Raw genomic sequence first — 10,590 nt, 5'->3', positions numbered from 1 at the left:
CTAAGATATTACATAACGATTGCTCCGAAATTTCATTGTCATCTGAAGCACAGCTAAAAAATATTCTTCATTTTTTTTATATTCTTATCAAAATTACTTGAATATTAATAAAAAGAAAATTCTAATACATATATAGGGGATCTGCTCCATTATTCATCTCAGCCCATATATTCATCTCATACAACATGAAAACATGAGTGAAAACAGAAAAAAAACGCATATTTTCTAACTAAACCAATCAGCTGATCCATGGAATAAATTCTTCTTAGTCCACTTTAGATTTCTTACAAATTAAAATCCTCAAAAACTAACTTAAAAGCTCTAAATTTGATATTATAGTCGGGCATACACTCGAAAACTCATTTCATTCAATCACCTACCTCAGAAAACTAAATCCGCGCATTGTTCTATACGGCTTAACGGACTCGTTCAGCAGCCAACCAAAGTTTTTTTCATCACTAGCACATCTTTGAAATGTTCACCTCAAATTTCCAAAAACAAGCTTGAATTAGCAAAAATATATGAGATGAAACTCTACATTTCCTAAATTTCAACTGTTTATATTTTCATCTGTTTTCACTGCGTTGAAGAAAATCAAAAGTTGCCAAATCAGTTTCTGTTAATACGAAAAAATCACACTGAAAATGTTAAATTATTCCGACATAATTGACATAAATCGACAGCACTGCAGTGGTTAACTAGGTTATCAACTTTGCACGTAAACAACTACAGCGGATATCTAGGTAACCTACTACGACGGGCTGCGGTTATGTTCATTCATGATAATGTGATTCATTCATGATTACCAGTATGATAAATATGGGGGCATCGTGAGATGAATAATTGAGCAGTGATTCAAGTTTTGAGATGGATATGGAAGTTTACTAAATATACCATGCTGATCGATACCATAAGAGCACGTAAGTGTATTTTGTTTATTTGTTCAATGATTTCGTAAAAATTTGGTGTTTATTCCGTGCATAGTAAGGTTTGCAATCCCGGGAACGATTTCCCGGGAATTGCCTTTTCCCGGGATTCCCGGATCCCGGGACTAGGAATATTGATTCTCGTGATCCCGGGATTCCCGAGCTCCTCAGAAAATTTTCCATACAATATTGCAACAAAACTAAATATCGTATCAAAACACGAAACTTACGTCGTAGAAGTGTAGAGCAGCTTCACAGTGTGCATTATACGAAGCAAATATTCGCTTGAAACGACGATCAATATTTGCTTGCCGTGTAATATTAAATTATTTGCCTAATTTATTTGTCAAAAATATATGCTATATATGTCTTATTCAGTGAACGATAAATTGGTCGGCGTGCGACCAGACCGAGCCAAGCGCCAAACATATTGTTTTGAGTAATTAGCATTTGAAGTTTGATCACCCATAAATTAATCGTGTTTGAACTTATCATTAATTCAATGCTAACACGTAATAAACAGGGCTTAATGAATGTCCTGTTATCATCAATACACGAAAAATAGTAATGATTGATAAAATATTTGGTTTTTATTTTTGACACCTATGCACTCAGTTCACTCTGGTCGAACAAAAATTTTAAAAAATGGTCTTCAGTTCGGTCTGGTCAAACGTATTTACTACAACATATCAACTTGACTATTAAACAAGCTTTTTCTCACTAGTCGAACGTAATACATAGATATCAACGCTACCTTAACTCCCAGTCCAATCTGTATCAAAAATTGTACAGCTGATAGACAAGCAAAGCTTTATTTCTGTTGCTCTATTTCTTGGTGCCAAAGCGAACCAAGTGGTAAGGATTAAGATAGTATCAATATGAAATGCTCTGGTATTTTGAAGCGGGTATTGTCTAATTTTATTGATTTAACATATATTAACCCAGTCCTGACGTTTGTTACAAGAAAAAATTTAATTTTATTTGAAAAATATCAAATGAAAATAAAATGCACTTGGTTCGGTCTGGCTCAACAAGATCTTGAAAAAAGTGGTGTGCCCATTGAAACGAAGTTCGGCTCTACGAAAATCACCTGGCTGTTTATTTATCTAATTCTGATGACAGTCGTATTAACGAGCTGTCCGGAGCGAAGAAATCGGTTACTGGTTAAAAGAAATCGCAATGTTTGCTTTTAAATCACAAACAATCACTTTCTTTAGACGCCATTGTAGTGAATAAGACTTATCAGATTAAAAAAATAATACCTACTGACAGTGATTTGTCAAAAATAGAACCTTTCAACAGTTCAAATCAACTGGGTTGTCAGAACATTACAAAAGCATGATCGATATTTGCACTGTCAATCAGAATTACCCGATTTCGGTATTTGACTTGAATCGATTGAATTTCTGAAGGGCGATTAAAGAAGTTTAACGGGTAAAACGCAGAGTGCTAAACGCAAAGACGCTAAACGCAAATGGAAAGAATTGAACGTAACCGCGAAATCGTCTTCGAGGAAAAAGTGGGGATATTTGCGTGAGACTACGAGTTTCCTGATAGATCGTGGATTCGGAAATAAGTGTTGGAGTAAGACAGATGTGTTTACGACAGCCATGTCTGTGTTTACGGTTCACTCTGATCGAACGCAATTTCATCCTTTAACAAAGTGCTACAGAGATATTTTTTTATAACACGCCTATGAACTGTTCTAATGATTTAATTTTTTAATGGAACATAGATTATCAGTTTGCACATCCACTGGTGCTAATAACTCAATTTTAAAGAAAATGGCGCTTGACTCGGTTTGGTCGCACGCCGACCAATTAAGAAATATTTTCTTCGTCTCATGTCTTTTTTGCTAGTGAGTTTACTACTAAGCGGATAGTTGCTTGGTTTTTTCTTTGTTAATTGACAAAACATTTTGAAACCTGTAAATTGATAAAAAAAATTGAAACCCGTAAATCAATGCGACCAGAAATAAATAAATTAATAAAACTCAGTCAGTGTAACTTGGGTCGTGGCCGCGATTTCACATTAATTACGTAGGCATTCAAATGCTTCAACGTCTGGCTGCCAAACACTCATCTTTATCTTCAACAAACTAAAAGTATTGGACTCTTCAGTTTCTAATGAATTGTAGCAAGAGCTGGAATCGGTGATCTAGCAATATTTTAGAAATCAGACACCAGCGGTGTTTCAGCGATCTCAAGCAAAGTTTTACAGAAGGGAACTACATTATTTGGGCCTAACGAAAAATTGTCAACGGAACTGAGGCGATTGATAGACGATAGTAGGGTTTGCAATCCCGGGAACGATTTCCCGGGAAGTACCTTTTCCCGGGATTCCCGGATCTCGGGAATAGAAATATTGATTCCCGGGATCCCGGGATTCCCGAGTTCCTCGAAAAATTTCGTAAGATTTAATATAATTCCCCATAAAATATTGCAAAAAGCGTCGTCAAAGTGTATCAATATTTGTCAAGGTGTAAATATTTGTTGAAATGACGTTCAATATTTGATTGTCGTCTAATATCAAATTATTTGCTTAAATTTTTTGTTAAAAATATTTGCTGTCTTATTCAGTGAACTAAAAATTAAGCAAATATTTACTTCTTTCATTTTTTTTGGTAGTTAGTTCAGTACTATATTTTTCTTTTTTCATTGATAAAAATGTTTGAAACCTATAAATAGATAAAAAAATTAAAACCTGTTGATCATTTGGACCAGTAATAAATAAATTAATAAAACTCAGTCAGTGTTATCTGGTACGCGGCCGCGATTTCACAAAAAAAAATCATTTTTGCAGGTTAATTGAGTAGGCATTCAAATGCTCTAAGACCTGCCTGCCTTCGCACTCCGCTTTATCTTCAGCAAACTGAAAAAAGTGGACACTCCAGGATCTTCACCGGCGGTGATTCAGCGAACTTGAGCAAAGTTTTACAGAAGGGAATTCTATTATTTAGGCCTAGCGGAAAATTGTCTGCGGATCTGCAGCGATTGTTCGACGACATAAAAAACCCTGAAACCTACTCTTCTGCTAACATTTGAGACAAAAATCGATCATGTATTTCTAGTGTTAACTTAACAAGTTTTGTTTCTCAACTCGTTTTCCATTCGAATTGATAATGAAAATGGGAACGATTACCGTGCTGGATCGAAACCCGTACAGTATCGAAATCCGTACACCTTGACGTTTATCTTCAGTTTCAAGCATTATAAAAATGAAAATTCATATGATAGTTACATATACATGTCCGTTGAGCTGTTGGCCTTCTGTTAAATTAAACTATGCGTCAGTAGGCCATGAAACAAAAATATTAAAAATAAAAAATCAATCGTGTATCGGTTTCAGTTGTCATTTCGTTGTATCGTTAGAGTATTTACTAAGAAAACGTTCTTCAGATGAAAACGTTTTTCAAGTGGGATATACGTGTTTTACTCTGTGAATCTGCTTGAAATTGATAGAAAAGGTGTGTCTTTGTCATTTTAGAGCTGTATATTGTCTGGTAAATAGTGTAAATTGTATTAATTCAACAAAAACTGTGCCGTACGGATTTTGATCCTTGTTAATTGCTTGAATCGAAATCCGTACAGCGTGTGTATCATGCAGAAATTGTTGAATTTTCTTCTTGTTTTCAGCATATAATGGAAGAAAACAAGTATAAATATACGACCAACAATTTCGAAGGAGCTGTGACTGATGTGCGCAAGGGAAAGTCGTACCGGGAAGCTTCGAAAGATTCTGGTGTTCCGGTTACTACGATAAGCGGTGCCGCAACGAAACGCTACGAAAATTGCACTATTTAGCTGATATACGAAATTAGAAAACCGTGCTTAGAAACCAATTGATCCTCAAAATATATTTATTCGTAAATTTATAGATAAATCATGACTAAAAGATGTTCATTTTTGTACTTCTATATCTATACGGATTTTGATTAATTGCTATATGGACTTTGATCCAGTCTATATCGCGTGTTGCGGATTTCGATTCAAAAGTGTACGGGCTTTGATTCAGACAAAAATCTGTGTACGGATTTCGATTCAAAACATGTCCTATTTAAACATGATTTTTTCGAGTTTCGGAGTGATTTTAATCATTTTGCTTGAAAATAGTGATAAAATATTAGTAGACCTATAAGTAAACATGTCAGTTTAAAGCAATATGTGATTTCTTGATTTTATATTGACCGTCGAAGATTATCATGTGCTTAGGTGTACGGATTTCGATCCAGCACGGTATTTGATACCTTTTATTAATGAAATTTATTCAAAATCGCATTTTTGCTTAGGTTTTTTTTCCATTCCCGGTTCCCGAGAAATGAGATTTATTATTCCCGTTTCCCGGGAATATTGCAAACCCTACTGGAGATGGAAAGGGAGCATTTTTCGACAAAAAATCTTTGCATGTGGTTGAAACGACCATTATTAGATACTCTTACTCCCGTAAAACGTGCAAAATATATGCCAGTATGTGTTGTTACTTGACTGGGGAAGAACTTTATTGCCTTTTTAGTAAGAGATTTGTTACCCAAAAGGCAATTTTGCGCTGTTGCTTTTGAAGTACAGGTCGGACTCGATTATATAGAGACTTCATTTTATATTGACTCGATTATATATGATTCGATTATTTATAATCTTAGACTCGATTATATATAGAAGCGAAATATATTTTTTCTTCAATTTCAAATATGACTTATCTAGAGCTAATATACCGTAAGAGAATATTCACAAAATACGTAACGCTTGATGAAAAGGGAAAAAATAGAAAAAAATTCGAAAAAATAAATTTCGAAAATTGGTTGGAAAAATTTAAAAATAAAAAAACTAAAAATACTTAAACAAAAATACCTGAATAAAGATAATTACAAAAATAAAAAAAAATAAACAAAAAATTTTAAAAATTTTAGAAATTAAATAGAAACAAGTAGACAAATCTACATATACTTTTATAATTGTTTTCAATAAATTTTCTTTACATTTGACTGCAATTACATCAGGAATAACTACAAGACATGTATTTTTTTTGTAAGAAATGTGTTTTTCTGACTTTTAGGGGGATGAATCAAAAGTAAATTTTTTCTTATTTATTCGAAAACAACACTTACCTTACCAGTCAGCTCCAGGCCGAAGTGTCCCTTGCTGTTCGAAGAAGTCGTCTCCATTAAACTCGGTCCATGGCTGCAGCTCGCCAGCCATGTCGTCTGCGGAGGCCCCGCAGGTCGTCTTCCACTTGATCGAGCCACCTTGCTCGCTGCGCGCCCCGTCGCCTTGCTCCAGTCGGGTTGTTATCAAGAACCATTTTCACCGGGTTGTCGTCCGACATCCTAACGACATGCCCAGCCCACCGTAGTCTCCCGATTTTCGCCGTTTGAACGATGAGTGGTTCTCCCAGCAGCTGATGCAACTCGTGGTTCATTCGCCTCCGCCATGATCCATCTTCCATCTGCACTCCACCACAGATGGTACGCAACACCTTTCGTTCGAAAACCCCATAGGGCGCGTTGGTCCTCCACGAGCATAGTCCAGGTTTCGTGGCCGTAGAGGACTACCGGTCTGATCAGTGTTTTGTAGATGGTTAACTTCGTGCGGCGGCGTATTTTATTCGAGCGGAGTGTCCTCCGGAGTCCAAAGTATGCACGATTTCCTGCCAGAAGGCGTCGACGAATTTCTCTGCTAATGTCGTTGTCAGCAGTCACCAGTGAGCCCAGGTACACGAGCTCGTCTACCACCTCGATTTCATCACCGCTAATATGAATTCGTGGCGGGAGGTTGACACTGTCTTCTCTGGAACCTCTTCCTCTCATGTACTTGGTCTTCGATGCGTTTATGGCCAGTCCAATTCGTCCGGCTTCAGCCTTCAGTCTGATGTACGTCTCCGTCATCTTTTCAAGGGTTCGTGCTACAATATCAATGTCATCAGCGAAGCCAAAGAGCTGAACAGACCTTCTAAAAATCGTGCCACTCGTGTCGATACCAGCCCTACGTATCACACCTTCCAAAGCGATGTTGAATAGCAAGCACGATAAACCATCACCTTGCCGTAACCCTCTTCGAGATTCGAAGGGACTCGAGAGTGTCCCCGAAACTCGAACTACGCACATCACCCGATCCATCGTCGACTTGACCAACCGTGTCAGTTTATCCGGAAAGCCGTAATCGTGCATAATCTGCCATAGCTGGTCTCGAACGATTGTGTCGTATGCCGATTTGAAATCGATGAACAAGTGATGTGTGGGCACGTTATACTCACGGCACTTCTGTGGGACCTGCCGTACCGCGAATATTTGGTCCGTGGTGGCGCGGGCACCCATAAATCCCGCTTGGTATTGCCCCACGAATTCCCTTGCAAACGGTGATAGTTGACGGCACAGAATTTGAGAGAGTACCTTGTGGGCGGCGTTCAGCAACGTGATTGCGCGGTAGTTGCAGTAATCCAACGTGTAGCCTTTTTTGTAGATGGGGCACACTGTACCCTCCATCCACTCCTCTGGTACTACCTCCTCCTTCCAAATCTTGGCAATAACCCAGTGTAGCGCCTTAGCCAGTGATTCACCACCATGTTTTAACAGCTCGCTGGAGAGTTGGTCAGCTCCAGCGGCTTTATTGTTTTTTAGCCGGCCGATCTCCTCTCTAACCTCCTGGATGTCAGGGGTTGGGATTCTGTCGTCATCTGCGCGTACACCGAGATCTACTACCACTCCGTCGTCGTTCTCTGCTACATCGCCATTAAGGTGCTCATCGTAATACTGCTTCCACCTGTCAATCACCTCACACTTGTTCGTGAGAAGGTTGCCGCCCAGGTCCCTGCACATATCGGCTTGTGGCACATAGCCTTTGCGGGAACAGTTCAGCTTCTCGTAGAACTTTCGTGTGTCATTCGCACGGTACAGTGCCTCCATCGCCTCGCGATCTCGATCTTTCTCCTGGTGCTTATTCTTCCATAAGAATGAGTTTTGCCTGTTCCATGCGCGTCGGTAGCGCTCCACGTTCGCCCTCGTTTGGTGTTGCAGCATTCTCGCTCGTGCTGCATTCTTCTCTTCCACTAACTGTTTGCACTCGTCGTCAAACCAGTCGTTTCTCCTGTTCGGAGCCATAGTACTGAACGCCGCTACAGCAGTACTACCTATGGCTGATCGAATGTCCCTCCAGCCATCTTCAAGAGTAGCTGCGCCAAGCTGCTCTTCCGTTGGTAATGCTGCTTCCAGCTGCTGCGCGTACTCCCGTGCAACCACGGCGTCCCGTAGTTGCCCGATGTTTGGTCGCGGTGGGCGACTTTGACGCGTGTTTCGCACCGTCGAAAGTTTTGAGCGCATGCATACTGCAACAAGGTAATGGTCCGAATCAATATTCGCACTGCGGTAGGTGCGAACGTTGATGACGTCAGAGAAGAATTTACCATCGATTAGAACGTGGTCGATTTGGTTCTCCACTTGTAAGTCAGGTGATCTCCAGGTGGCTTTGTGGATGTCTTTGCGGGGGAAGAAGGTACTTCTGACTACCATACCGCGGGAGGCTGCAAAGTTCACATATCGTTGCAGGCTATTCGGCCCTATCACCGGTCTGTACATTGCCTCCCGTCCTATCTGAGCGTTCATATCACCGATGACGATCTTAACGTCCCTTTGCGGACAGCTATCATACACCTGCTCCAGCTGCGCATAGAACGCTTCTTTCTCATCGTCGGCTCTTCCTTCGTGTGGGCAGTGCACGTTGATGATGCTGTAGTTGAAGAACCGGCCCTTAATTCTCAACTTACACATCCTCGCACTGATCGGCTGCCACCCGATCACGCGTTGGCGCATCCTACCCAGCACTATAAAGCCCGTTCCAAGCTCGTTGGTAGTGCCACAGCTCTGATAAAAGGAAGCCTCTCGATGTCCGCTTTTCCATACCTTCTGTCCCGACCAGCAAAGTTCCTGCAGTGCTACGATTTCGAAGTTGCGTGGATTTAGTTCATCATATATGATCCTGTCGTAGCCGTGAAAGCCCAACGATCTGCAGTTCCATGTACCGAGTTTCCAATCGTAGTCCTTATTTCGTCGCCTAGGTCTGTGCCGAATGTTCCGATCCGTATTAACTTCTTCGATATTTGCAACATTTGGTGCTTTTCGGGGCGGCTTGTTGGGCCTTCCCCAACCCCCTGTCTCGCCGGAGGGCCATCGTGTCAGCTCCGATTAGAGTCCCACGCTGACACCAGGACGTTGATCAGCCGCTCCTAACATGGAGATCAGACGCTGTTTTGAGCCGCACCATCTTGGTGGACAGACGCTCGGGTTGGCGAAGCATTTCCTCTACCGCCGAGATATGGTTACCGCGCCAACGATCGCGTCGCACCTTCTCACTTAGCTATTGTCGGATGACAACATTGCCCAGGCAACGCCAACCAGCTGTGTCCGTGTTTTAACTGGTAGTCTATTGTATCATATGACTCGTGGAGTCGTGAGATAGGAACTTGTGAGGACCGGAGCTAAGTTTGACGCTCGTTTCAAGTTGTCGACTCACCATTTGAAGCCTATTCGAAAACAACAAGCCTTAATGAAAAATAAATATAAAAAAAATTTTTTTCTCTGATTCGATTATATAAAGTGAAAAAAAATTGGGAGACTATAAATAATCGAGTCTGACCTGTAATAAGGAAAAATTTTGCGTGTAGCACAGAGGTGCAATCAACATTATATCCGAGATTAAATTAAACAACAAACTTTTTTTAGGACAACCAAACAAATGAATGAATTTTTTCGAATCACGACTAATTTGAGAAAAAGTTTTATGTAAAAGGGTATTCATGATTATAAATATATTTAGAGTCAGAACGATTTGTTCGATCCGTGTTCAACTGCTGTTGACACGAAACCCTCCTCTGCTTCAGTCATCCAAGATCTCATTCGAATATTTGCAATCACCACCGAGATTTGTGCCACTAGCTCCATGTCGGCTTACGCCAGGCACTTCAACGCGTGCCACCAGACCCTCCTACTCGCTGACGGTTTGACGTTATGGGCAAAGTTGCAGATAATAGTTCTGTCTTTCCAAAAAAAATGCATGCCGTGAAAAAACATTTTTTCAACAAAAAAAATAAACAAAAATAAAATTTAAATTTAGTTTTAAGTCAAATTAAGTAGGCTATGCATGTGATTTTTTCGATGGTGAGAATAATTAACACGGGATGAGGATGCGATTTAGACTTAGAAAATATTTCCCTCGTCCAGACAAGACCTTGAAAACCCTAATGTAGGTCAAATAGACCGTTCCGATAATTATAAATACACTAACGATCAACCCTCATTTCAAATAACGTGCAGTATTCAACCAAACGTTGGCTGCGTCCTGTTGTTTACATCCAAAAGAAACAGATGCTGTCATTTTTTCTAACATTTAGTGCGAAATTTTGAAAATGCGTGGCCTTTCTTCCGAGCAAAGAAAGCGAATTGTGCGCAAATGGGGCACCGTGAGTGGTCTTTCTATAAGAAAATTAACCAGAGAAGAAGGTATAAGTGTCGGAGCAGCTCAAACCGCATTGCGGAAGTATTGTGAAGAGTGCACATTTACTGATGCCCCAAGACGTGGTAGAAAACCCGGGCCTGTTGATCCCACAAGGGACAAAAAGGTTAAGAAATACTACAAGCGGCATCCTTAAGTATCAGTACGAGATGTGGCGAGAAAGC

This window comes from Wyeomyia smithii, chromosome 3 (assembly GCF_029784165.1).
Source record: "Wyeomyia smithii strain HCP4-BCI-WySm-NY-G18 chromosome 3, ASM2978416v1, whole genome shotgun sequence".
In the NCBI taxonomy this organism is placed as follows: Eukaryota; Metazoa; Arthropoda; class Insecta; order Diptera; family Culicidae; genus Wyeomyia; species Wyeomyia smithii.
This window is presented reverse-complemented; position numbering follows the sequence as displayed.